The 5,721-nt window shown below is 35.9% G+C and overlaps 1 long non-coding RNA gene across 1 annotated transcript; it reads right to left on the bottom strand.

Annotated features, from left to right (window-relative positions):
• Positions 1–409: 409 nt before the first annotated feature.
• On the bottom strand, positions 410–4,978 carry LOC138686687 (uncharacterized). The gene is made up of 2 exons (XR_011325978.1): positions 4,406–4,978; positions 410–1,251 (listed from the first exon to the last, which is right to left on the bottom strand). It is a non-coding gene; the product is annotated as an uncharacterized lncRNA (long non-coding RNA).
• Between the last annotated feature and the right edge of the window lie 743 nt (positions 4,979–5,721).

Raw genomic sequence — 5,721 nt, 5'->3', positions numbered from 1 at the left:
CTATATATAATGTATCAACTGACACCAGATGCAGCACATGTGAACAAGGCTGGACTCAGTGAAAGCACGCTGTGCAAATTGATATAGACTCTAAGTGCGTGGCATGCGGATGGTTCCTGTTTCATGAACATATTTTCTTTTCCCAACTTGTGGTTTTAATGACAACGATACTCTAGACCCAGGCATGAAAGAAGAAATATTGTTCTGTTTGAGAGTTCTTAAAAACTCCTGGTTTTAGCCACAGTAGTGACTAAAATATAGTACTTTTTTTAAAAATAGAAATTTAGAGATAGCAAGAAATTCATTAAATTATATATACACATACAACCTGAACCCATGATAAGTGCTTAATTCTAAGTGACTTTTCAATGCATATTGGTATATGGATGTTTTTACTTCAAAATAAAACTTAACTTTTAAGATTTATTACTTTTTGAATTTTTGGCTGACTTACATAAATCAAAACAGTATACACATGGATTTGTTTCTAAATAGTTCAAGTGTTTATAATCCAATTGGTTGATTTTACTCTTGATAAATTTACTGAAAAGAAAGAGAATGCTACAAAACCCCTACCAAGCGGTACTTGGTTGTATTGTGATGATTTCTATTACAGTGGCAAATGCAGAATCAATCTATCTATCAAACAGCACCAGGAAAGAGGATGATAAAAGTAGAAATTTTAGGATGCATGCAACTGCTTTGCATTGTCAAGAAACAGACTCTGGAAGTTCAATTAGGGATTACTTGATGTTGTTCAGGTAAATGTTCTCCCAAGTGCATCCATTTTACAGAACTCTTGAAAGGCATTTCCAGATGAATGTATGGCACTCCACTCTACGTTCTCATTCATTTGCAGTTTTGCTGGACTCTATGTAGGCATGAAGTTTCTCTACATTTTTTTCCTGCTTCTTTGGCAGACAATCCTCAGTTCAATCTCTTCTGCACCAAATAGTTGGCAGAGTGTCCTTCCTCATAAAGCCAGATAATTATGTTTCCTTCAGTAATTTCATCTCTCTTCCACTTGTCATGAGCAGTTTAGGGTTCTTTTCCTTTCATGATAGAACCTGGACCCTTTTAATCTATTGCATATTATTTGCTTTCCAGTACTACTTTTTTACTCTGTCGCATCAAAGTTCAATGATGCTTGTCAAGTCAACAGTGCAAAACTTATTTCTATGAAGTCAGCAACAAAAATACAACAGCCTCATGCAGTGTTCAGTGTCAGGAACACAACATCAATGGATAGCTCTGTAATTAAAAGTGGATGCTGTCAGGGAGAGAGAACTATACTTGTAAACTCTGGAAGAAAAGAATCTTGCCCTCCTTTTACATGTTTACCCAGAAGTTACTCTAGACTTTAATAGAATATGATCTTTATCGGGTATGGAAACTTTTCAGTGTGACAATATAGGCAAAAATACAACAATAATTGGCATTTCTATCCCTTTCCCCCACAAATTTGAAAACAAACATTTCTATGAATTTTCTCAGAATGTTGCTTGTTGATCCACCAACAATTTGGAAGCTGTAATTCATATAGCCAAATAAAACACAGCAGAATGGCAAGAATCAGACAATTTCAGCAGTACAAAAGCATTCCTAATCAGCCACCAAGAACTCACTGAGTTTGATGATACAATGAAAACATGAACAATTCAGCATGGGTTATTTTTAACTGAAATTTTCCATGATGTTGACTGTAAACCACAGCTCTGCATACACATCTACATGATTGGAATAAAAAGCCAAGGAAAGGTGTAGTGTTTTTACTAGTAAAATCATCAGAGGAACAAACATAAAGCAGCTACAAGCCTTTCACTTTCCTAAACACAGCAAAAGAATAAGCAGGGAAAATAGGTATATGCATATATACTTATATAGAAAGTTATACTTACACTTACATTTAGGCCATGATACTACAATATTACTGCTGCACTAGCACTTACATGCTCTCCCAATCTCTGTCTTTGTAATCGCGTTAATTATTCCTTGACAGCACCTATTTATTTTCTTTTATTATAAAATATAAATTGTCAAATATAAAAATCTACACTTTAGTCACCTATATTGGGATAGATTAATCCTACCCTAAAACTGCTAGAATGTGTGGGGCAGTAGGGTTTTTAGTTGTCATTGGTGGTGTTTTGTTTATTTGGGGATGGGGGGGGCACGTCTTCTCATTTTAGTGTTCCCCTTTTTTCTCCCTTGTAGCTACTACCAGACCCTGGCTTCTTAACTTCATCCCACTCATTTTTGTATTCTACCTTTTCCCTCAATCCATCTTTGTCTTCATTTTTCAGCCATTAAAGAAGGGGGCCTCTTTAACCCCACCTCACCTGACAAACAGAGAGACATTCATATGTGACCAGATCTTTTCTTTCACAAAACAGAAAGGAAAACACGTGACACTAATGTGATATTCAGAAAGCAGCACTGTTTGTTTTGTTTGTCTCTTACTATTGATTCCTTTATCCTTGGTCTGATTTGGTTAAGCTCTTCAGGCCTATTGCTAAGCACAGTGTAACCCACCTCCTTCATGTCTTGACCCTGCATAAAATAAAAATGAGTACATCCCTGAAGGAACAGAGACTGAGAGTGGCTTTGATCACATTTTACTCTTGAAGAAACAAAGAAAGAAAGAGAGAAAAAAAAATCTTTTGGGTCTCTGACTTGTAGTTGCCATACCTATGTTGATTTTCTGAGCGAGGTACTGACTCATTTCCCAAATCTGAGATTTTTGCTAACTCCCAAGCCAAGTGAGATGCATTTAGTGTACCCCCACTTGCCAGCTGCAGGCCTCTTACCTTGCTAGCCACATCATTTTTATAGCTTGTGCTCAAAGTCAGTTGGTGAATTATTAAAGAAGACTAAACTAGATGTATTTTAGCTCAAGTGCTAAGGACACATTACTCTTTTAAACATCCAATGACACACTAAGATATCTGTTTTTTTAAACAAAGCAGTGACGAATTAAGATAACTAATTTGTGTTTAAAAAGACTGGTGCAGGCACTTGCCACATATTTAGTCCAGTCTACAAATAAAAAGTCAATCACAGATTTAAGCATTGAATCACAGATTGAATTAAAAAAAAAAAAATCAATTATCTACACTCTCTGTAATCTCTATCATATGACACTTAACTATATTCTCTATAAATAAGAGCAAATCAGCTAAAGCTGGGAAAGCACTGCAGTAAAGCAAGTTAAAAAAAATGAAGTACAAGAAGTTGCCGTGCAGGTTTAATGCACTGTTGTAATCCAACCCTCTTCAGAAAACGTGACACGACCTGTTGCTCAGATTAAGCTACAGCAGTCTAAGGCTACTTGACTTCTGTATGAGAGCATTCAGAAACAGGTTCTAGTATTTTCTGCTTTTGAGCACATTGACTTCACTCCACTTAGGGGATTGACTTCACTTTTCTCAAGTACTGCATGTGGATAAGTCCCAGCGAAGGCAAAGAGAGTAACTCGAGCAAGGGAACTGTCACCTGGCTTTTGTATTCATCACTTCATCGATGAATTCACATTGCAGTCATTAAAAAGGTACTCCAGCAACAAAAGATTTAAAAAGTGCCAACAAACTCATCACAAATGGCTCTCCAGCTGTTAGATTCACTGAATTTGGGAAGCGTCTCTTAGGTTTCAAAAATGCAGACTGAGTACAGCAACTGCCATGTTAGTGCAGTAACAGAACAAGGGGATGAGTGGGGAGGCAACTTAGAGAAGGAAAGTTTTGTGTGGGCCAGACTGGTCAAAGACTAAACTAGGAAATCAAATTCCAAGCAAGTCTGAATTTCGGAAAATTGAATCCAAATTTGGACATAATGAGATGGGTCTTTGAAAGCTGGCAGAGAAGTTCAATTTTATTTGATTTAGTTATACTTAAATTACCTGCATAAAAATTATTGCTTGGCTATTTAAGTCCCTGCCTCCCACAACATTTGTCAGAACAAACTGAAAAAACAAAATAGCAACTTAACCAACTCATAAAAGGTCCATTTGAGGAAGACAATTTTGTGAAGTCTAACGATGCCTATAAAGTGTGTTTAATTGAACAACACAATACAAAATTACCTTGGAAAAAGGAAAGCTCTGATAGAAAAAAATGTGCCCATATGTTCACGTAAATGCTAGCAATCATACCTAAACGAATGCAATTCTCTATGCCTACAGGCAGTGTCCTTAAAACAATTATTTCAATGAAGGCATCATTACTGACCCAGAGAGTCATTGTATGATCTGTGTAAGACACACTTGCCCTCCTATGAATGCCTCTCTCCAAAGAGACAAAGTTATTTCACAAAAAAATGAAGAATAAATAAGACATTTGGCCAAAATACAAGATAGTAGTCCCTTCCCTTATTAAATAATAATATTAATAGCAAGGCAACTGTTTAGTACCTGGTCAGAAGCACCTTTAAAATGCAAGCAGCTGCTTCAAGTAAGAGAGACAGTTGTTTAGACTGGAGAACAACAGAACAATGAACTTGAGAAAAGAGCATGCATTGTGGTTTGCAGAATGGCTACCGTATTGGTTGAGTCTGAAAATTTAGCTCTAGATTGAAAGGAAGAACTATAACACCTGAAGCTACAAAAAAAAAAAAAAAAATTAAGCCTCCCAAGCAAAGTCCACAATTCTGCACATTGAAAACATCGGAAAGGCTTCCAACACCAATGGCTGTGTTTGCACTGCAAGCTGGCCAGGCACAAACCTGAACTACCGTGCCTGCCTGCATGAACGAGCAGGGGTTTGGGACTCAGCAGGAGTCCCAGGTTTGGTTCTTGGAAATGGGCATACTCTCTTCCGTGCTTTTAAACCACTTTTCCAGTTAAGTCCTTAGTTTATTAGAAATCTTCATTCTTATTCCTATGGAAGACCTATCATATTTATAAGGTTATAATTTAAGCAGTTTTGCCTCTCAAAGGAAGTTTTATATCCAACATTAATTCCACTGAATCCATTTAACTAAGAAAATGAGTGATACAGCTGCCAACTTCCATCAGCAAAAGAATTACTTTTTTCATTCTCCTTCTTTAATATAATTTGTGGTAGTCAGTTATAGAGTTATGGGTCTTCAAATACTTCCTAAGTATTTTCAGCAATATCTTAAGGATAGTTTTCATAGCATATCTTATATGAAGTATTTATTCGTAAGATGTGAAACTACTTCATTTCCCAGCAACACAGGACATCAGCAGTCACACCAAACTAACCCTTTTATATGCTTGTTTAGTAGAGAGATAAAAGGATACAAATTTCTCATAATGTGAATCACATCGTAATCAGCAAGTAAAGAAAGGATATTTTCAAAAAATGTTTATAAATAATATCATGATGCAGATAAATGGCATTTGAATCCTTTGAAATCTGTGTTGCCCTTCAACCTTATACACTGGTATCAACAAGTGCTTTTCGCATGCACAGGGCTTTTTTTGAAATAAAACCACCACCATGAGCTGTGGTAAAATTACATTACAATTCTAGCTAGCTTATGTGAACATCATGTAAGTAACCAGCAGGGATGGTTGAAATGAAAACAAAACCCCAAAACAAAAATATTATTTGTTATATAATACTTGATATATTTCAAACAGTTTTCCAACTTCTGTAGTTACTCACTTTTTTCAAAGGGGAAAAAGTTGTTTATATTTTCACTTATAAAGATGGTATTTTATTTCCTATTCATTTTATATGAATTATTAATTACTAGGTAAAA

The sequence above is a fragment of the Haliaeetus albicilla genome, chromosome 9 (assembly GCF_947461875.1).
Source record: "Haliaeetus albicilla chromosome 9, bHalAlb1.1, whole genome shotgun sequence".
Lineage (NCBI taxonomy): Eukaryota > Metazoa > Chordata > Aves > Accipitriformes > Accipitridae > Haliaeetus > Haliaeetus albicilla.
Note: the sequence above shows the minus strand (reverse complement) of the source record. Positions and strands in the feature narration are given on the sequence as shown.